This window comes from Zosterops lateralis, assembly GCF_965231275.1.
Source record: "Zosterops lateralis genome assembly, chromosome: 7".
In the NCBI taxonomy this organism is placed as follows: Eukaryota; Metazoa; Chordata; class Aves; order Passeriformes; family Zosteropidae; genus Zosterops; species Zosterops lateralis.
The window spans coordinates 27,859,805-27,883,409 of record NC_139767.1 but is presented as its reverse complement, the minus strand read 5'-3'; the positions used below and the strand labels follow the sequence as shown (position 1 = coordinate 27,883,409).

The window sequence follows — 23,605 nt, the reverse complement described above, 5'->3', positions numbered from 1 at the left end:
CTACTGTGCCAGAATCTAGAGAAGGCTGTTTTCTCCTAAAGACTTTTTCTGAGGAAAAATTTGCTTCCTTTCTCTCTAAGAGGGTTGTTTCCATCAAGCTTTTGGAGAAGCAATCTCTGCTAGAAGGCATAATCATGACCATAAAGGCATCTTAGCACTTCAATTCATATATGAGAACTGGAGGGAGCAGCCCTTGATTCACAGGGGGCTGAGAATGAAGCAGGCAGAAGCAGTGTCTGTTCAATCAGTCAACAGGAAATCTGACTAAAAGACATACATTTCTGGTATGATTTACGTGAAGAGCTGAACTTTTTATAGAAATATTTTAATTAAAAATGCTTCTGGTCAATGGTGCTTGTTGTCTGCAGAAAAATGCAGCTGAAGCAGTGATAATAATCCTACTATTACATTTTTGTAACATTACTGAGTCTTTCATATACTTATTTTGATTGCCTTATAGTGTTCTTTTTAAGCTGTGTTATCCCTTTGGTGTGTTGTGGACTGCTGTGATGCACCATTTCCCTGTACAAATAAAGTGGAAGAGGAAGGCATGTTGATCTACTTATTATTACAGGGAACCTGACCTACAATGAAGAATATAATTTTGCAATACCTGGACTACAGTTCCCAGGAGGGAGAGCAGCTATGTTTAGGAATCAAAATATTTTTATTTTTCTCTGCCATTTCAGGCTATTCTGTATAAAACAAGTTCTCCTTAACTGCCCATTTTCCAGGCAGAGCTAACCAAGGATCCACAATGACACAACTGAGGACACCTACTTAAGGGGAAAAAAAAGAAACCTAGGGTTTTTTCATATTTCATCGTCTTCTAATGAGTTTATTTTATTTTATGTGAGGTACTTAGGCTGATTCTTCAGAAAAATTGGAAGCTAATAATGATCAGTCTACATTTACTCTGCACATAACTGTAGAGGTTATGATGCACGGCATAATTGCAGTGCACTGAATGTTTCCCTTTTACAGCTGGCTGCAGAGGCTGCTGCTCATTTCTAGATGAAGGAGTTCCTCCTCCAGTTTAGGAATTTGTTCTTCTGCTGCTGAAATTTCTGAACTTGATCCTGACTTGTAGTCGTAGACAGCTGTATTTAATTATCATACAAACAACATTTGTTTATCACTCTCCATTCAGAGCTACCCAAATACACCTGACAACAGCACTGTATCAAATAAGCCAAAAATGCTCTTGGAATGGAAGTTTTCCTTAATGCTCTTCTTTACAGCTAGTAATTTATCACATGCTTAAATGTTCTTGTTTCTTTGTTTCATTTTTCTTTCCCTCAATGACAATAAAGAAACAGAGAAGACCCAAGGTTAGATCTGGCATAACTCCAACATCAGTTTGCCTCTTATTCACCAATTAATTATTTATCTATTTTCCCGAGAAAGACAAACAACATGCAAACAAAATCAGGATGTATTATGTGTATTTACAAGCAAGTGAAAGACAACAAAGATAAAAGAAAGAATTGAAAATTTAAATTATTCTTGAGGAAAAGACACCAGGGATGAAGTGAAATTTCATGAATGCATTCAAGTACTTTGGCCCAAATCCATGCCAGCTATTAATCCATAGCTCACAGATGAATTTGTTTTGCTGTTATTTAAAAAGAGAACAAAACCTGAACCGGAGCTGTTACAATGAGCTGACAACCTCGGCGCAGAGCACAATGGAGTGGATTAGACTCGAGAAAACACATTTCATTAGAGAGCTGTCACCAAAGAGTACGGATGAGCTTGTAGCTATGGCTTTAGTGCATGACTGGGAAGGGCTGGACTCTTGTCTTGTGATGTGAAAATCTCTCCCTCTCTGGGTCTGTTCCCTGAGTAAAATAAATCAATTTTTACCATTCTGCACCACAAAAAACCTTCAGTGAAGACGTGATGTGCCTCCATTTGAGACCATACCTGGGCTTTGGAGAGCTGAAGTCGTGCACCTCTTCTGTGTGAAGGACAATCCCAGCATTCTCCCAGTGCCTAAAGCATCTCAGCCAAAATGCGGCTAAATTTGGAAGGGAAGGATGTAGAGACAGTGTTTGTCTGTGCTGGCCCACAGATGGGGTGAGCAGACCTGGACGGAGATGCTCCTTAGGAAGAGTCACCCCTCAGGTGGAGTTGCCCCTCAAGAGGAGTCGCTCCTCAGAAAGAGTCTCCTGAGGGGCAGCGCTGTCCAGCCGGAGGCCCTGGTGGGCTCCCCGGGCAATGGCTGTTCCCTGGATAGCAGTGCCTGGCACCCCCCTTTCCTCAGGGCTGGTGAGGTGCCCTGGTGATGCCGGGCGTGCAGGGAGGTGGAGCCGGGTCCTGCTGCCATCGCAGGAGCTCTCCCATGGTGGTCATCCAGGAAGAGGTAAGGCTGGAGGTGATGGCATCCTTGGTGTGATGGCAGATCATGGTGTTCGGAGCTCCACATTCTCATCTATAACTGACTGAGAAATCGTATGAAAGGATTTCCTGGGGTTTTTTAGGCTGTCCCTGCTGTGTGTGGCAGGAGGTCTCTGGGCGGCCATCGGGTCCTTGTCATTGCTTGGCTGACCCAGAGGTGATTTCATTCGTTGTGAAGGGATAGAATGGTTTTGGGGAAGGTGTTGCTGGAAGGTCTGAAGGGAGCCCCTGGAATCCAGAGCTCCTGAGGGCACTGGCCCTGCTTGGCAGAGCAGCCACTGGGAATGTCCCAGTCAGGGGGACAGTCAGAGCTGCCAGCTGGGGATCCAGGGGCTGTTACTCATAGTAGGTTTCTCTGTGAATTCATAACAAATATTTGCGGAGGGGAGGGAGAACACAAACTTTGTTGTGCTGCTTCATAGGGAACATGTGTCAGGGAGCTATAAGAGCTGGCAGCTCCCTGGGTTCTGGAGGTGGCAGGACATCTCTTTCCAGGGATCAGAGCAGTGGGGGATGCGAGGCATCTCCAGCTCCAGGCATCCAGTAGCTCCCTGGGCACAGGGATCATCTCGATAGGAGCCATGGATAGAACTGTGAGGAGCTGGAGACTGGTGCTGCTGCATCATCATGGGCAGGAACTGAGGGCTCCGGGGCTGATCAGGGCATTCAGGTCTAAAAGTGCACTCAGGGCCCTGGCAATGGACTGGAAGCTACTGCACAACTGGGCAAGAAATTAAATTAAACAGCAGAGAATTCTGCAAAAAGAAGCATCTGATAAAAATGAGCACTTTTGCTGAGCATGGAACATACTGTCACAGGAAGCCACTGAGGCCAAGACCTTAAAAAGATTGAAAAGGGTTTGGTCTGTTATGTTATAGCAAGATTGCCCAGCATTGGCATTATTTATGTCAGATTTCAGAGAAATTTTAAAGCATGTGCTCCAGGGAAGTATTGAGTCTCTCAAGAAATTAACTTGAGATTTAAAGCAGGAAAAAAAGTACCAGATTATGACACTGCCTTCTTAGACTACAATTAAAGAGGATACTGATCTGAACAGATTGCCAAGTTGATAGCATATAACAATTCCTACACTCTATGCTGAGTGCAGCCTTGGAAAACAACAGAGGATGTGAAAGGGATTTTGGATCTTGCAAGGGCCATGCCAACTCAACTGCTGACAATTGAAAGCATATCTGACCTGAACATCTTTCAATCAGTGAGGTTCCATTCTTCAGGAAGGAGGAATAACTGACAAAAATGTTATTGCTCCACAAATTAATTCAGGTTTCCAGCTCTTTTATCTGGTACGTAGTGCTTTGTTCTCTCTCTCCTGCCCTTCCTTTTTATTCTTGTATGCATAGGAGACAGGAATCCTCCATCACTTAGGTAATCTCTTGTATTTACAAAACCAATCCAGTCTTGTAACATTTCTGATGACACATGAAAAATCACCTCTGGATGTGGCAGTGTATCAGCACAGCAAACAATAAGTGGGACATGGAATCCTGTGGCAACTCACATACCAATTTAGAAAAGTCATAATATGGGAAACATGGGAAGAAGGGTGCCATTTGTACCAGCTGTCCTGCTGCCATTTCCAGTTTGGCAGTAATATGGACTTCTTCAAAATGTACAGACTACAAGTTGACCTTAAAGAATTCCTGGGTGAGTCTTAAAGTGAAATTTGCATTAGTTGTATCAAGCTTTTCCCACAAAGCACGCATCTGTGTAAAAGGTAGTAAATTAGAAACATATTTCTTTATATACTTTCAACTCCACAAAGCAAAATGCCCCAGCACTTTGGGAGCTATTGGGATCCTTTGCCTGCCACTAAAGTGCAGTCATTCCTTGGCTGCAAAACAGCAGCTGCTGCAAGATCCACTAATGAACAGTTTGAACACTGTGTGGGAAGAATATTATCTCTTGCTGAAACCACATGGCAAATATGAACAGTAATGCATGAATTTACTGATTTTCAAATACTGTATCATCACAATCTGCACCTCGGATCTTTCATGGATTCTGTTTTTCCTTCCAGTGTCACAGCCTTTTTCTCAATACTTTCTAACAAACACTGGAGTTACCATAAAATAGTTAAGCAAAATTAGAGTGACTGTTGGCAACAATATGAAACTGAGCTTCCTTCAACAGGAGGTGTGTATCTGCTTTGCTGCACCCTGCATCTGCTGTCATTCAGCATTCTCTTGGCAGAAGTGTTAGGAATTTATACTTGTTACTGGGGACTTTTTTGCATGCAGACATATAATTTTCTCTCCAGGTCACTCAGCGTGTTGGTTCTCTCCTCTTGTTTGTTGCCCTCTTGTTTTCAGCAGCAGCTCAAAGTTTGCTCATAGCTGGATTTTTGCCAGAGATACCTGATACAGAAACAGCTCAAAGAAAAATGCTTATTTCAGAGCTGGTAAAAAAAAACAAACCACAAAACCCAAACAAACAAAAAACCAAATTCCAAACAAAACAAAACCACCAAGCTCCAGGACAAAGGGGAAAAAAACAAACCTGAAAAATCTTTTGGAAATCCTAAATGAATCTTGACCTGAGCTTCAAGCAGCAGCAAAACATCACAGCCCTGAGACTGACAGATGCTTTACTACTCTGGCAGCAGTGGTTTTAGTAGATTGAAGTTTGAGAACTGCTGCATTTGCTGATTGCCTGGAAGCTGAACCGCTAAATACTTGAATATCTATGCAAACATCTTGCCTCACTTCCTCTTGCTGTTCAGAGGAGGAATTAGGGATGGAACACAGGTGACAATCTGGATTAAATTGAATCTGAGCTCTCATAAAATGTGTCTGGCTGTCAAACTATATGATTATTCAGACATAGCTTTCGAACTTTGGAGCTGAGAGAACCTAAATTCTAACACTGTTATTCAGGCTCATCAACTGATCACCTCTGAGCAAGGACAAGTAGGTGTAAGGCAGGACATGGAGGTGAGGTACAGGGTGGTGTTTCAGTGCCAACCACTGAACCTTGTGAAACCTCAGTGCCATCATTTGTAGCAATGTGGCACCAATCTCAAAAGCTTGTTTCAAATCGTGCAGTGAAAAATTATTGGTACTTAGGCTGGATAATCTTTTCCCTTGTCATGTCAAGAGCAAATGACAGTTTTGACTACTGCTGCTTCAGCTCAGCATCTGATGCATTTGCTTACCCGATGCAGTGTTCTCAGGCAGTGATTAATGACAGCTCTTGAGTCAGAGCCTGTAACTGTGATGAGCATTCACAGGTAAACCTACAAACAATAAAGGAAAAAGATCCTGAGGGAGGCAAAGGTACTGACTGGCATCTCAGTCTAACTGTATATATTGGTCCCAATCAGACTGTTCAGAATTTGTTACCTTTCAACCAAAGCATCTTAAGGGTCCAAATATATTTATTCATTAGAATAAATATTTATAGCAAAATCTGACCCTTACAGAAACTGGCTAACTTCTCTGATTTAATCAGACCCAGAATGACAACTCATATTGGAATGCTATTTTTCTTCTGTAGCAAAATCAAAAGTGCCAGCAGAAACACTTGTTTCTATATAGAAACAAGGAGTGCAGAAATGCCTGCAATATTAACAAAAATGGTGGAAGCTCCCTGTTTTATACTCGGGAATATGCAAGTAAAAATACCCAGATCATTATGTATTTAAGCACATGCCTATCTTTAAGCAAGTGTTTGAATATCACTGTCCTTCCCTGAACTTTAATGGGACTTTGGCCTCTGTTCAAGGATAAATCTGTATTTGTGCTCCTGTACACCTGAGATGAGTTTGCATATGACTTTTTTGCTTTGCTGGATCAGGGTTTATAACCCTGTAAGTTGATTTCTATCCTAGTCTGTTTAAATATTTCAAACACATACACAAAATAAACCTAATCTTCTGCCAATATTCCACCTCTCTGGTCTCATGATATCCAGGAAACAAACCACTGATCTTTCCAATGATCTGACTTACAAATCTAGTTTTAGAAGGCACCGGCAGCTAATCACTGTGCAGCTGGAATACCTACATTACTGCATCTCTGGTGCATGTGACTAGCTTGGAAAATGAAGTTAAACTTGTACAATAGAAGTAATTTAATACATGATTTAGGACTTTAACCATCTTACTACAAATTAATTTGCATGCCTACAACCCTTTACTTGTATGAATAACCCTATGTGTTTTGATGAGGAAGGAATTTTATGAGCCTGTTGGCTGTAGAAATGATTGTATCATAGATCCGTGATATTTACATGAAATGTAGCAGTTCCGCTCATTGTTCAGGGCAGAGCAGTTTCTATCTTTTGTCTTTTCTTCCTTCATTATCACTGTTGAGTCTCATGTTTTTGAAGAAAAGGAGAGCAGAGTCAAGGTTTATATATTTCATCATGTTATGATAATCCGAATATAAGAGATAGGCAATCTAATAATTGATTGCACTTAGCCTGATTAATGAAATCAAATCAGAACTGAGATTTAGATAGGCCACTGCTGGAAAAACCCATTTCTGTTGACCCCTGCCAAGACTTGAGCACCTTTTATAGCTGGTGGAAAGGATACTTAGTATCTTACAGAACTGTATTTTGTGAGATACATTCATAGAAAACTAGGTTGGAAGGCATATCTGGAGTTTGGTATTCCAAGCTTCTGCTCAAAGCAGAACTAGCTTCAAAATCAGATCAAATTATTCCAAGACTTAAGATGTTTTGAGAATCTCCAAGGGTGATGACTGAACAGCCCCTTTAGGCCCCTGTTTCAGTGATGCTCCAGTCCCACTGAGATGATTTTTTTCCCTTTTAATATTTTTTCCCAATTAGTATTTCCCTTGTTGCAACTTGTGACTGTTGCCTTTTGTTCTTTAGCTGTGCACCCCTGAGAAATGTCTATGTCTGTTTTCTCCAATGGATTAAAGTAGTGTAAGGCTGTAGCTACATCCTGTCTTGGGCTTCTTGCCTCCAGCCTAAGCAAGGCAGTGGCCTCTGCATCTCTTTGTAGCTCAGGTGCTGTGGTTCCCTTATTGCCTCAGCAGCCCTTCCCTGGAGTCTCTCCAGGTTGTGAGAAGTTGTTGTGTGAGCCCCAAACTCCAGCTCTGGGGCTGTTTGCTCAGCCCTCAGCCTGGGCTGGCACAGAGGACATTCTGACCCCAGTGCACAAGTTCATTTGGCTTTGTTGAACCTCATGAGGTTCCTGCTAGCTTGCTCCTCTGGTTTGTTGAGGTCCTTCCAAATGGAAACCCTGCTCTCTCCAGTGTTCCACTTCTCCAGTTTGGGTGTCACTTGATGAGGTTGTGTTGTGTCTCAGCATCCGGGGCCATATGGCATAGCAGCAGGGTAACATATTGACTTAGTCAGCGAGTGATAATTTTCAGCTTATCTGGCAGGAATAGAATTCTTGATAATTGTTGACCAGAATTCATGGAATATTTTTGGTCAATAGACTAGACTGAGTATACAATATACTTTATAGTATATGTTACACTAACTAAAAAAGAGGGAGGGAGAAATTGTATTTTGATTATAGATACCCAAATGTGTTTTAATCTAGTAAACGTATTTCTGATGAACAACTTTGCATGGAAAAGAAGTGGAAAATAGATAATCAGTAATATATCATTACATACACATAAAGGAAGTGGTTGGGATTATCTGAATAGAATAACAGTGCACTGCTTGATACCTGGGACTCAATATTTGACTCAATAACTGACCTTGCCCATTCCAACCACCCTGACCTGTGTGGCTGCGCCATGTACCTTCAGAAGGCACTATGAAACTCTTGCTTGCTATTGTGTTGTGCCTTATAACTGAGATGCCACTACTTACTATATGTTCTGATGGCCAACCTGAAGGAAGGATGTGATGTTTTGGAGAAGAAGATACAGTGTTTTTAATTATTGAAAATACAAAGCAGAAAGCTTCTCTCGGTGCACTAACCCAGTGTGCTGCAATAATTTTCCGTTATTGACACTCCTGGTGAAGAGAAGCAGGCACTCTCCCTTAAGTGTAGCCTGATGTGACAGTGTGCTTGGCTTTCTGTTACTGCCAGGTTTGCAGTGTGCCACAAACTCTTTGCTGAGGTACTGCAAGAAAAAAGGTGTCTATCTCTTCCAGCTTTTTTCTCTAACAAAAACAAGCTACACACTGTAGAAACATCCAGCCCAGCCTCTTCCTGGTGATTAGGTTTACCAATAACAAAATAACAAGGAATATTCATGTTTAACATATTACTTCTCAGCTTAGGGCAAACATTCTCCTTCATCACATCTCCTTCCACCACACTTCTCTTTGTGGGAGTGAGAAGCCACTTTCCTTCACTGAATCAAACAGTGAAAAGGGCAGAGAGGGCTTTCTGTGGGACACCTCCAACTCTTCCATAATGCAGAACCTTCCACTGCATTGCCACGTCACAAAAGGGGACACTGCAGTTCAAGAGAGAACATGGCTACAATATGCTACATTTCCCTAAAGCAGAGGGAAGAGCTTTTTGTGACATTTCAGGTTTGTTGTTGGGAAATGTTTCAGCTTGTGAAATTGTAGCTAACCTGTCCAAGTATTAGAAACCACATTTTCCCAAAAATCATTGGCCTGTCTGCATCAGTTCCAATGGGCCTCTTTCTTAAGAGATGAAAGATTTGGTGACTTCATCACAACCACTGTAGGTGAAGCTACAATACAGTTTCTGCTCTAAGCCCTTACTTTCAATGCTCATCTAAAAACCTGCAGAATGGAAGGCTGAAATCTAAACTAGTTGGCCTCTGCCTAAGGATAAAAGTATGTGTTTGAAAGAACTTTATATTTTGATTGAGAAGACTAAAAAAGTTTTATTTAAAAATTTTTTTTTTCTCCTGATATTTTAGTTTAAACAGACTTGTGGCCAAAGTGGGTGAGATTTGAAAGTAGATTGGTTTTGATTTGAGTTATAAGCATCTGAGTATCACAGACTGAATAGGTACAGTATGTTTTTAAGTTAAGTTCATTAAAAATATGCAAGTGTGGAAGGCCACTCTATTAATTGAGTGCTGTGAACTTCTTAAATCCTCTGAATGGCTTTGCAGGTCATGAGTTTCAAATACTACAACAGAACTACAATCTGCAGAACAGATACTCTGTTTCATCAGCATGTTCACATTCCCACTATACTGAGAATTGCATTTTCCAAACCAGACACTGTAAGTTGCATTATCAAGACATTGGTCATCATGTAAGCAAATGGAGGAAGGAATATTAATATTTTCAATACCTACTCACATTGAGACTCAGACTTTTCAGCTTGCTGGACATAACAGCTTGTTGTATAAGAGGGTCCCTGTAAAGCTTTTTAATTTAGCTTTTTAAAGGAAAATTAAAATAGGACAAGATACTGTAAAGGCTGTAACAGGAACTTGCAGTGTTGAGCTCATCTTTCAGCTGAATTGCCTAAGGTGGGATATGAAGTCAGCAGATAAGCTGTCAACAGTCCGAAATTCACTTTCCATTAAAATGTGTTTTCTTGTGGAGAGTGTTTAGTAAAATGTCTGGTGTGCTAAACAACATGTCTTTAAATAAAGGTTAAGGCTAATTGTAAAGGCACCTCTACTTCTCAGGGGAAAAAAAAATAAAAATCCCACTTGTATTTACCAAGGAAGTTTTCGGTCCCTCAGATAATTTGTGTCCCAGAGTGCCATAAAGGTGTTCAGTGCTAGGTTTTACACTTCCAGTCTCAAGGCAAAAGTAATATACAATAAACACAGTCACTAGGCTTGAGTTAGAGGAGGAGGAAAACAAGTTTTGATATAGTGTTAAACCTCCTAATGGTGTTGTTAAAAAACTAATTTTTCACTGCTCCTTTTATTTGCCAACAAATAGGTGACTGCTAGGTGCTGTATATCTTACCTCAGTGTGGATCTCACCTTACTGGGCAACAAGAAGTGGCTCAGTTCAACATTCCCTTTGTCCTCGTGTATCACTGTGTTAACACAACTTTTATGTTTCGCAAGTCTTTGTCTGCAAAGAGGGAACTTTCTACTTTTGTAAAACTCAGTGGGAATACTCAGGCCTGCCCTTCTGAAGTGTGATGACATTTGCTGACTTTGTCATGTCGAGTGACAGATGAAGATTGGCCCCTGGCTTCAGGGGTGGAAACAACTGTATAGCATTTGTCTGTAGGCTTCAGAAGCAATTCTCTGAAAATAAAGCGGTTGTCCCAATTTAAGCTCATTTAATTTCTTTCCAAAGAAGTTAAATACTGTCATTCTGGTGACAGTGTCAAGTCATCCCAATATATTATTCTATTTGTTTCATCACAGTGTCTTTTCTCCAGGGAGCTCATTTGTATTCCCTTGCATTAAGGTCATCTGACTTTTAGTTAGTGTCATGGATTTAAATTTGACTTATCTTTAGTAAAAAATTAAAATGTTACTGTCACCACCAGAGTGAGCCTGGAAACCACAACTGTGGCTATTTAGCAATCTATTTTAAATTCAGGAAAAAAGCCATACACCTAAATATTTTATGAGTAATTGCCATTTGGCTTCAGATCTAGATCTCAGTATTCAAGATAATGCTTATATTGCTATTGTTGCATGCCATTGCTTCTGAGTATTTGCTGATACTGTGTTTAGAAATGTATTTTTTCTCTTCTGAGGAAACTGCACTAGAAGGGCATTTGAGCACCACTGGGGTCAGCAGGCATTTGAATCAGCATAGAGATAGTCTGCTGAGTATATTTTGACTGGTTTTTTGTTTTGGTTTGGTTTGGTTTGGTTTGGTTTTTTTTGTTTTGTTTTGGTTTTTTTGTTTCTGTTTTTGTTTTTGTTTTCATGACAACTCTGTTTCTTCCCTTGCAGCACTATGGGGAAATAAAAACTTGCAGCAGGCCAGTGTAGTGATTGCCTGGACATATGTGTCCAGCTCTAAATTCCAGCATAGTTTAAAATTTTTGCCACTGATGTATGCACTGTCAGTCTGTGTGAAATGGTCTGGATATCTACAGCAGAAATAATATTCTAATGACACTGCTACTAATGTGGACTCATGTTCCAGACATCAAGTGTGAGTCAATGTTGTTGCGTCCGGACAATGAGGCCAGGGTTGATATTCCTCTAGATCACCCTCTAAAACATCTACCAGGAAAGTTGATCTAAATGCCCAAAACAGTTTAAGCTCAAGCAGGTCTGTGCAGTCAGTTCAGTCCTAAACAGACTGGCCTGTGTGCAAGTCCAGGCTAACAGACTGCCATGGTTAGGCTGCAGAAACACCATTCTGGCTGCAATTTGGGGGACTGTCTTTGGATGGCCCCACTCACAAAAAGCCTGGGTTTGGTCTCTTCTTTCGTCAGAGAGTTCTGTTCTACACTGGCAGGTCCTCCTCCCCACCAGAGCCCAGCTGTACCTGTTATCCTCCTCCTTCTGCCCTGCAGCGCATCCGAGTCCCGTTCCTCTTCCCTGCGCGTGTTTCCCCTCTCTTGAACTCTCCCCTGTCCCTCTCCGTGCTCTGCACCGCTGAGTTTGGGGGCAGCAAAGGCGACCTCTCTTCCCTGCAAGCAGTGGGAACCCCTTTTCCCTACAGTGTTCCCGGAACACCTGTGACAGAGGGGCTACAGAACCCACACGGGATGCAGGTCCCGGCTCAGGGGATGCGGTCCCGGCTCCCCGGTCGGTTCACGGGATGCGGTCCCGGTTCATGGGGTGCAGGTCCCGGCTCAGGGGATGCAGTCCCGGCTCACGGGGTGCAGGTTCCGGCTCCCCGGTCGGTTCACGGGATGCGGTCCCGGCTCACGGGATGCGGTCCCGGCTCAGGGGATGCAGGTCCCGGCTCAGGGGATGCAGGTCCCGGCTCAGGGATGCGGTCCCGGCTCAGGGGATGCAGGTCCCGGCTCAGGGATGCAGGTCCCGGCTCAGGGGATGCAGGTTCCGGCTCAGGGATGCAGGTCCCGGCTCAGGGGATGCAGGTCCCGGCTCAGGGGATGCAGGTCCCGGCTCAGGGATGCAGGTCCCGCTCCCCGGTCGGTTCACGGTGCTGCTCCGGGAGGCAGCAGCGGCCTCTAGCGGTGGGAGCGGCTCTGCCGAGCGCCCGCTCCGCACCGGCCGCGTCTGTTCCCCCGCGGAAAGGGCGTTTCTCCGGCGGCGCTGGCTCTGGACGGGGTTACGGGCCAACACCTCTGCCAGCAGCTGTGATGGATCTTGCCATGACCTCGGCCTCCGCCAAGCCCAGAATAGGAACACGGTACATCCTCTCCTTTGGAGACTGGAAACAAATTGTTTGATACAGATCACTTCACATGCAATACCCTGACTTTTCCCATGACATTTCTCTTTTTCATAGAATTGTAATTGTATCGCTTTGCGTCACAAGCCCTTCACTAAAGGGATTTGGGTAGTTTCCCTGTCTGGCCAGTGATTTCCCAGATACCATCCTGTGTGAAGGCATTGAGGTGTCAGGACCTGACTGTCCATGGAAACATTACAAAACTTTTATTTGTGCTCACATTTTATTAGTAAGTCTTTGAGCAATACATAAACACACACACAACCAACAGAACTACTCCCAGCCTTGTGGGGGAAACAGCAAAATAGTGGCAGGGAAATGATAGAAGATTTTAGGACAAACAATCTCTTTTTAAATAGAAAAGTACTATCCATTATATCTTTAAATGTTGACAGACATTTATTTGGTCTTTAGCTATGTAATATTCAATGCTCAGTGTGGCATCTGGAAGCCTCAGGAGGAGCAAAGGTTGAGCTGTCTTCTGGCAATTCCATGTGCAGTTGTGGCATTTGCTGAGGTGACCTATCCCTGAGGCTTAGATAACCAAGTGATTGCTCTGCAGTAAAACTGAAAAAGAAGACAAATAGTGTCCCAGCACAGAGCCCAACCTTCCCTGTGTTCTGCTCTGTCCACCCAGGCTGTTGTACATCATTATTTAAAATTCAATTAATTAAATTGAAAGATGTCATCCTGTGTATTAAAGAAATGGACAGACTGTTACTTACTTATTCACATGTAAATTAAGACAACATTCTAAGAAGATACTATTACAAAAAAAAAAAAAAAATCAGCCAAAGGGGTAGGGTTTTTTCAGTGTTAGGAAAGATGAGAAAGAAAAAAGGTACAAATGTGATGCCGCTGTGGATGGGGCAGTTTGCTCAGCACTTTCCAGACTATGCCTGATTCAAGTCTTCTACCAGAGTCTGAGTTTTGAGCAGAATACATAGCTAAATTGCAATTGTTCTGTAACTGTCCTAGGCTTTCCAGTATGAGTTTTTAAATGGAAAGCAGATTAAAAAAATGATATGCATATAAATAATATATTGACTGTTTCACTAAAGGTATCAAAAATGCATTACTGCACAAGCAGATGTAGTGATATAGTTCCTTGATTAAGGAAGAACTGGGAAATTATGGAACAGGCAAACAATCACATGTTGTACAATGATCATCTCAGCAGATCTGTGCAGTTACTTCTCTGAGATGAGAACTGGGAGCACACCCACTGCCACCACAATTGGCTGTCACAGCACTGATGAGCCATCATACAATTACACTGTTTTTATATAGCTATACCATACTGTCAACATGAATGACAGGATCACTTTACAGAAGGAAAAAAACCCCAGCCTCATTATGTATGCACACATACATATGCAACGGCATCGGTGCAGGCCATTCCGGCTGGGGATGCAGCTGATAAATAACTGAAGCTCTTCCCTGGCGATTCTTAAATGTCACTAGAGCAGCCCAGACGTGTTTTTATCCTTTGACTGCTTGTCCATCAGCGGGTCCATCCCATGGCTTTATGCGGCTGTCGCTGACGGCGCTGGGGCGCTGCGCATCCCCGCGGGGCCCTGGGGCACATCAGCCTTCCCAAACCCACTGGATGCGGCTTCCCCCGGCCTGGCAGCGATTCCCCGCGGGCAGCGCTGGGGCCGGGGAGGGACAGCGCTGCTCCTCCCGTGCGCTCCTCGCCGCGGATTTTCCGCCGCCGCTGTCTGCGCTTTGGCGTGAGAAAACTGCCGCTCTCCTCCCCGGGTTCATCTGGAGCCCGTCAGCCTCCGGCAAACAAGGGCACATCGCTGCCACAGCCCCGGGCAGGGTGAGGGGCTCGGCCACGGGCAGGGGCCGCGCTCCGCCCCGGGTTCGGTGCCGCTGCCGGGGGGGAGCCCAGGGAGCCCAGGGAGCCCCGGGAGCCCCCCGAGCCCAGCACAGCCCCGCGCCCCTCTCCCATCACAGCCACAGCAGCGCAGCCGGCCCGGCCCCTTCCAGCGGGGAGGGAGGGAAGAGGCTGGATTTGAACACAAACATCGCTCCGCCGCTCGGTGGATTATTTTCGCTCTTGCCTGGTGCCTCACCTCCACCCTCAGCCCTCCCCGCACCGGCGGCACTCGAGCCTGCCCGCCTGAAAAGTGCCATCCCCATCCTCGGCCACAGCTCCTCTCCGGGCTCCCCCCGCAGGGTCCGGCCGGGGGGCGCCGCTGTGCCCCGCAGGACCCCCCACAGCCCCGGGGAGACCGGCTGAGACCAGCGGGGAGGGCGATTCGCTCGCTAGAGAAATGCCCTGTTGAACTTTGAATATATTAGTTGACATCAGTGCGAGTTGGGGCTGCCAGCCCCTAGCTCCCTCCTCCTTCTTCCCTACCTCCTCCTCCTCCGCCTCCTTCTCCTCCTCCTCCCCTCGCTCTCCGATGGAAAGAGTTGAAGCCGTGCTGATAGGAGCCGCCTGGAAGAGACAGCGGAGCGCCCGGGAGGACTTGGGTCCCAACTCCGGCCGTGGGGAGGGGACGCTGCCCGGCGCCGCTCGCATGGCCCGGGGCGGCACTCCCTGAGCGCCGGGCTGGGCACAGCCGCCGCTCCGCTCCGCTCCGCTCCCCGCCCGCCCCGAGCCGAGCCCAGCCGAGCCGAGCCAGCCCAGCCGAGCCCCCGCTCCTGCGGCACCCGGAGCGCGATGTGCCGGTGAGCCCCGCACCGGGAGCCCCGCACCGGGAGCCCCGCACCGGGAGCCCCGGGAGCGCAGCGAGACCCGGGGGGGGGCGGGCGGGACGGGCCGGGGGGCGCGAAAACTTCCCAACTTGGCGGGGTCGGGGCGAGCGGGCGGCGCTGGGAGGGGGATCCGGGGAGGTGGGAACCCCCGGCTGCTCCGCAGTGCCCGGTGATGGGGGCCGGGAGTTGTGTTTGTCCCCCTGCCCGCCGGGAGCCACAGGGGCTTTTTCTCCTTGTCGCCGTGCTCGCAGTCCGGCAGCGCTGGAGAGCACGCCAGCTCGGAGGTGGCAGTGGAGGTGTTTTTTCTCCCTCCTCTCCCCGCCACCTTCCCGGCTCCTAAAACCCGCTGAGGGGGGCTGTGGAGGGAGCGAGGGGGTGCGGTGGTGGGGAGCCGGATAGCCCGGACGAAGGGATATCGATGATTTTTGTTTTTCAGATGGTAATTTGTCTTTGTGGTAGGGGTGGCCCATTAAATTTCAGCTCACGTCCTGATGGAGATCAAAAGCGAAGGGGAGAGGGAGAGGGAAGCAGAGAGCCTTGTGCTGCTCCTTAGCTCCGCGCATTGTTAGAAACTTACGGGGAGTGTATGGGGGGGGGGGGGGGGGGGGAGGATTTCCAGAAACAACCTTTGTCGATCCGGCTCCAGTATCCGCACCAAAGTTGGAGAGCTGTATTTTCCAGCACTACCATCTGCTCCTGGTGCTGCCCAGTTGCTCACTGTTCCGCCTCAGAGGAAACAAACAAAAGGTGTGCTTACCGAGTCGGTCCTGAACCTGTCTCTTCATGGGCTTTTAGGTGGAGCATTAAGTATACAGGAGTATCTGTATGTCCTAAAGGTTCACTGTCCTCTGTTGGCTCAGTTTAGGCTCTTAGATATTTTCCTGTCCTTAAAAAAGGTCCTCAAACATGGTAGATGCCAGGTCCTGTTTTGTTGTTGGTTTTTTTCCCCCTAAGTTATTTATTCGTTTTTGGTTGGGGTTTATTTTTATTTTTCCCCCCATTTCTTTTTTCTTCAAACTATTTATGTATGGATATATCGGTTAGGAACCATAGTAAAGTTCCTTTTTCTGTTGTGCAAGTGTTCCCTCTCATTACAGAAAATACTTCTTTTCCTAAATTACAGTCTGATCTGCAAGAGGTTTGATGTCTTTGCCTCTGGATGGGTTCAGGGGTAGGGTGAGACCCCAGACTGACTGCACTGTGAACAAAATAGAAACCAACAAAGCTAGAAGTTATAATGGGCTCTGATTCTTACTGCTGCTTGAGATCTGTAGAGATCCCAGGTGAGCGAAGGCAAGGAGGAGGAGTGAGGGTAGCTGCAACAAACTACTCATACAGAAAAGTTCTCTTGTGATTATACAGTGATTTGTAAGCACCCAAGGTAGAAAACTGGTCATAACTGCAGACAAAGTGGCAGTGGATTTGTTTTTTAAACAGGCACTTGAATCATCCATATCTTTCATTTTTTCTCCTTTTGCCTAAAACTTTTCCGATTTGATTGAATGATAAGTAGACTCAGCACTAGGCAATAGCAGGGAATTTCTGTGTTTTATGTTATGCTTCTTGCATTTTCAGTGAAGTCTAGGCAAGTTGTTCTGTTTTTCTCTCTATCTTGTTTTCTTTCATTAAAGAGGCCAAATTTTTGTCCTCCTCTGCCAGGGACATGCTAATCCTAAAGTCATAGGGGGGAGAGAGAGAGATCCCACCCTTCAGAATATAGATATTTGCTTTGTTCATCCCCCCATCCTGTTAGGCTGATGGAATTGGCAGTGGCTGCCCTCCGTGACCTCCCTCCCTTCCTGCAAAAAGCTGGGGCAACCAGGGAGGAGAAAATGTGCAAACTCCAGCAAGTGAAAAAGCACAACCCCAGAGGACAAAAGGCTTGAACAGAGAGATGTGAGGGATTGAGGTTCTGCATAGAAAACTGCTTTTAGTGAACTGGCCTTGATCAGCTCACAGTGACTGGAAACGATGGCGTGGGGATGGGTTCAGTAGGAATGTGGGTAGCCCAAGAAAAGCTCAATACAAGTGATGCCATGGAATTTTAGTTGCTTTGCAGTAAGATGAAAAAAGTTCCCAGACAAAATGGCTTTGGTCGTCCACTGTGATTGCCCTTTATTCTCCAGGCCGACAGCTGACCTGCGGGGACATACCCCCAGACTATAAATTCTTTCCTTCTTACCTTGTAGTCAGTTGTAAAAGTGCTGCTTGACTTGGTCTGAGACATGATAGGGCCCTGTTAGAGGGAAAGTTCCCGTGGAGCAGGCTCACTCTGTGATATTAAACATGGCTCGAACAATAGATTTCTATTTTAGTCACGGCAAATAATCGTGCAGAACAGACATACTAGGGTTAAATAAGACCATCTGCATGCATATATCTTCCCGAAAACAAATAGATGCCGGGCAAAGTTTCAGTGTGCAGCCGGGGCTGTTGCTTTGCTGTTGGGCAAAAGGGGGCAGTATCCAACAGTGCCAGGGAAAGATCCGCCGCTGCCGCCTCCCTGTCTCCAGCGCTGGCTGGTGCTTGCTCTGTCAACTGGGATCTGGGAATTCAGGGTGCTAGGCGATAGCCCATACTCAGGTAGTTCCTTGTAAAGACATCAGAGGGGTTAATTGACTGTCTAAAAGATGCAAGGTCAAAGGTGTAATTGTTTTATTTTGTGGTTGCATCACTTCCATTGCTGGTGAACGATTGGAAATTAAGGACAATGCTGTATGATTGCAAAGCTAGTTTTGTTCACTTTTAGTAGGCTGACAGCAGTAACCTCACCGTGTTTTTACTGTACTGGTTTTAGGGAAAGCATGGTGAGGCCCTAGCTTTGGAGTGCTGTTGGTATAAATGCTGTCCAAAGAATTGTCATCACTGTTCTCCGCGTAGTAAGAAAACCAAACAATTTCTTCTCTAAATTTAACTTTCTTTGAGAACTCATTTGTTTCAAGCCTAGAGAAATATATCGATCCATCTCATAAAATATTGGTTTTAGAATGCATTTAAAAGGCTTTTCACCTTTCATTTATCTACATGCCTGGATTATTAGATTAGCATTTCTTAGTTCATTTTTTAGTGGGAGCCAAGGGCAATTTTACTGAGGGTCTGTCATTGGAAAGCCATGCACTGGACTCCAGCTTTGTCAGGTCTCCTAAGTGTTGCTCACTGCCCTCATGACAAAAGCTGCAGCAGCAGGGGCAGACCAGCCCCAAGAGAGGGGACGTGCTGAGGAGTGGGGAGTCAGTCACATAATGGGAATATCTTTCACTGCTGGGATAGTGCTGAGATTCAGAGTTCAGGTGCAGTCCAATGTGAAGTCTTCAACTGGATTTGCCTTGCTGCAGATCATGCCCACGAGATCATTTCTGGTACAAAACTGAAAAAGGGAAATTTAATTACCTGAAGAGAGTGGTGGAGACAATTCAGAATAGTTCTCTAGGGGTAAAATTCATTGGTGTTCGTTGTGTAGCGGCTGTGTAAGTACCAAATCACACTGGAATCACAAAGTCAGTCTTAAGTGATGGAGTTACCTTTTACAGACTGAATGCTGTGAAGGTGAACTGCCACAGTTTTTGGCTGGATCCTTGTGATTTAGTCCAGGAGACAAACCATGGCATATTGCACTATCCCTGCTGGGCCTTGAAATGGCCCGTGTGCATGTTGTTGCTTCTGAGGGTCAAGCAACAGCTCTTTGTTATTGTTCTGTTACTAAAGGAAACAAAATCAACTCACTGAAGGCACTGTATCAGATAGTTTTATTGTAGGGATTGTTTCTCTTGCTTTTAGACTGCTGACTTGTCCAGTGTACCCAATATCAGGACTCATCCCATCTCTGTCCGTGGTGGCAGTTTTCATGAGTTTTTCAATGAGAGCTGAGTGTGAGACTTTGACAGCTCTTTGAGCCTGCAACTTGTGTGGATAGTGCTTTACTTGCTGGAGGTTATTCTTCAAGCATAGTTAACCTCAGTATTTATTTCCCCGCTGTTCTCATTGTTGTCCAAAAAAAAAAAATTTACTGTGTGACAGACGTTATTTCTTATGCCAGGCTCAAACCATGTGAGTAAAGTGCAGCAGAGCTCTGACAGCACAACTGTGACTTTCAGCACGCAGGGTCTCCTTGACTACAGTGCCATGACTCCCAAAGTTGCCTCTGCTTCACAACTCATAGAAAGCACAATTTTTTAAGGTCCAAAAAAAAAATCACTCAAGGTATTTTTCTGGAGATGAGTGTATCAGTAGTAATAGTCCAAAAGTATTACTGTTATCAAAAATGTTTCTACAAACTAAGTGGATTTGTTTTCGGATGTAATAACTCGGGGAGGTAATTTGCATGTGAAGGATGTTACCAAGTTACAAAGTATGACTCTGAATTGGTAGCAGGGCTATTCATTTACTTATAATTAAACATGTACCAAAGCTCTGTGCTGGTTAAGGAGTGGTGTGTCTCTATTTACTTTTTAGTGAGCTCTAAATGAGACAATAAATAAACATGCTGATTACTAGTTTTAATCCCCAAATCAATTGTGAACACCTTGAGAGTTTGTAAATCATATGTGTAATTTCACTGGTGTTCAGAAAGGGGTCATTTGTGGAGACAGTACAGAATATTTTCTTCCCAGAAGCTGCTGTGAAGGAGCTTGATCTTACAAGGTGCTGCATGTTCTTTATTGTTGCTAATGCGTCTCTGGGAAACGGCACTCGGCACAGCCAGAGCCTGATAAACACAAACTGTAGCAGTGTCTGACCTCTGTGGCTTTGTTGAGAAGGCGAAATGCTTATGGGCTTGTTAGTCTAGATAACATACTCCCTAACAGGCTCTTGCTGCGAGTTAAATAAATTGCAGAGTGACAGTTTCTAAAGTTTGACTTTAACCATAATGCAGCAACACATGACCAGCCAGGACACAGCCACCTGCAGAGAACCACAGTCATCAGTTTCATTTCTGCCAAATATTGTGCTACGCTCAAAAGCTTCGTTATAGCTTCAGACCCATGAGGCAAACCCGTTCTGTAAGTGGGAATATCACATGAGGATGTGGTGATGCCAAATGGATCCTCCAGCAGCCTTGAACCCTCTGTGCTGTGGAGGACGTACCCTGATGCCAGATAGTCTCAGATATTAGGCAGAGATGCCACCTGCAGTCCTGCAGAACTGCCCTGCTAAGTCCTGCATAGATGATCTATCAGCCATTTGCAATTTCAGGGTTTGTGGCTTCGGAAGTTTGTGTATTTTGCAGATTGTTTGTGCCATAGTCTTCAAAAACTGTTAGCTTTTAAGACAACCAGATGGCTTTAACAAAATATATTTGCTGGCACCTGGAACAGGTGGATCTGGAATCAATTTACGCAGTGTAATTTTTTCCACACCCCTTTTGGAATAATTTTATATCCTGGAGCCACCTAAGGTGCTTATTATGTAGCCAATAGGGAACAGCTTCTGTCTGACTACATAAGATTTTACACATCTTTTATAGCTAATGCCTAGATTGAAATGCAAAATTTAGTGCTGGGAGTGCATGTGAATTTGTGAAACTCCCTGGAGAAAATGTGGGTGCATGTATCAGTGAATGAATTATGCTTCTCCACAGACAGAGCAAGCTTTTTTTTAGTGGTAACAAATGTCCTGTGTTCAGTGTTTGTCATTTTAAAAGCAGTATTTTTCATTTCAAGTGCAAACCTTGTGCAAACACTGTGCAGGTTACCGATGTAGAGTGAAAATGAAAAAATAGCTTCAATTTTATTTGAAAGGATAACAGAATGAAAATATCTTATGTTGTATGAAAGTATTCTGACTCAGAGATCAAATTGGTGGTTCCAAAATATGGCTATGACAGTTATGACTAGTTTTGTGGGAAAGAAGCAGATCCTGCCTGTCTTCTTGAAGGGCAAGAAACAAACTTCCATGAGACCTTGGCCACATCCTCATTCTTGCAGCAGAATTGGGGACAACAAGCTTATCCAGATGTGTGGATTCATAGTAACTTCAAAGGGGTTTTGAGTGGCTGCTGTGGAACCATCTGCACAACTCAGAGGTAGGATTAGGCTAAATCTGGGAATACTTTGGGGCCAGCCTCCTAAAGGAAGAGGAGTTTGACTATGGATGGCCTGTTGGGCAGGTTTAATTGCTTTGCTGTGTTGCTGGGCCACGTGGAAATTGTTTAGCCTGCTGTTTCAGCTAAAGGTTGCTTATTTATCTCCTATGGTGCTGATTTACAGCACATCAAAGATAGGGGGGAAAAAAAAGGCAAGAAAGAAAAGGGTAGGAAGTTCACTTTGGATAACTCAGTTCAACAGGATAATACAGTAAATTCAAGAATGCAGAAGGAGATGCATTTGGAGCCTGTATATATATAACACATGGAAGGAAAAATTGGCTAGATCTCAGAAGTTTGTTAGAGTGATTACAGATCCCCCCTGCCCTGCCTCATGTTCCTTTCTCTGCTCTCCCTTCCTGATTGAAGATGATTTTCTGCCAGGAGGAGATTTTCAAACACATGATTTGGACAGGGCAATCAGTCTAGATTTATAAAAACACTTAATATTTCACTCTCTGACCTTTTTGGGCTCCATTCCACATATGAAGGGCATTTTCATTAGAAACACAAAGCTGAGACTCAGTTTCTCCCTGTGTCCAATGTGCTCCTCCAGTCTAAAAGAGCTTAGCTTTTAGTTGTAATTGCAGCTTGTAACCACCTACTTAAAATAAAAAACAACAGGGGGAAGAATATCATTAGTGGCTTGTGGTAGGATAAAGATACATATTTGCTCAACCTGAGCAAAATAGGAATATGCACTGTAACTGTGTGCTCTTCCAATACTGACAAAGGATGAGGTAACATAATATAAAAAATTTCACAGTTCCTGCTTTAGGAGGATAATCAAGTGATATAATAGTACAACTTAGCCTTATTTCCATTTTAACAGCAGTCAGAAGTAATAATCATCAGGGACAGAAAGTGAGGCATAAAAGGATTGTGGCCTGGAGAATTTTGTGCTCATCTGTTAAAGGTATCATGAATAATGATGCAGATGGGTGCCAGGTAGGGTTGCCGGTGACTGAAATCTGTACAAATTAAACTTTGAGGTTTGTGAAAAGCTGGTCTGATGTGACTTGCTCAAGGTCATAGAGTATGTTAGTGGCAGAGGCAAGGTTACAAGTCCTGAAAACACTTACTCATTTACTTTATTCTGTAAGTGTAGTTAAATCCTGTGAATGAAATGTTTCATCTTATTGCTTTCCTGCATCAAAGCCGTAAACTCGTGCCTTACAAGACTCTGCATTTATCTGTGCACAACACTGCCAGTATGTAACTTGATTGTGCAAATCCTTTACTCATCTAAACAGTGCAGTGTAAGTCAGTGTGACTGTGGGTCGAGAGCATAAGTACCCTGCTTGCATGTGCACTATTGGTCCAAACATTTTCAAGATGAACTAGGGATTATCCCTGTATTTTGCATTTTCATATGCATTCCAGACATGCATCTATATAGGCTGAAATAAAACAAAACCAAGTGATTAACATCTTTTAAATTTAACATTTCCCCCCCTTAACCAACAGAAATTGTTCCCAAGAGAGTAATTTACTAGATACATTCTGTATTTGTCTAGGACTGTACATCAGGAATACAAACCATGATTTTACTAATGCTTTGTGTTGCCTCTAATGAGTCTTTGAAATATTAAACCACCTTATATTTGGAATGAATTTTGCACACCTCCTTGTCTATGGTAGCTTTGCAAATCCAGGCTTCACTGTTTTACCTCAGAGAATTATGAGTTTATTATACTCCTGGAATGCTAATAACATTTCATTTTCCCCCTAAATTTCTTCTTCATATTTATTTATTGATTCTTCATTTGAGCACAGTTTCACAGATAATGATGGTACTACTGAGAATAGCTGGAGTGAGTTAATTTTAAGAAGGCTGAAGTTACAATGCCATCTATTTTTGCCAAAAATTTCTCTGCAAAGTTCATAAGCTAAAGCATCCAAAATGCTAAATTAGTTAAGATAACTGGATACGGTTACTGCCAGTGCTATATTTCATTCCTGGTTTCATCAAAACAAAGCACATCAAGGCTGACAAGTCTAAATTTAATTTTGCATTGAAAACTCATGGGCAGACTTCAGGGTGATGTGTTTTGGGTGAGCAGTCTTTGGTCACTTGGTCTTTATTCAAATGGAGTTCATTGACCTGTGAGAGAACACATATGAACAGGGGTTTTAGCATTTTACCCTTTACTTTGCATTTTACTCTTTAATTTG

General features: G+C 44.1%; 1 protein-coding gene across 1 annotated transcript in view; it reads left to right on the top strand.

Moving 5' to 3' along the window:
* Positions 1–15,024: 15,024 nt before the first annotated feature.
* SEMA5B (semaphorin 5B) overlaps positions 15,025–23,605 on the top strand; it is a 267,706-nt gene continuing 259,125 nt past the window's right edge. Inside the window, exon 1 of the mRNA XM_083865131.1 lies at positions 15,025–15,321. The gene's annotated coding sequence lies outside the window, so the exon portion shown is untranslated. The remainder of the gene's footprint in view (positions 15,322–23,605) is intronic.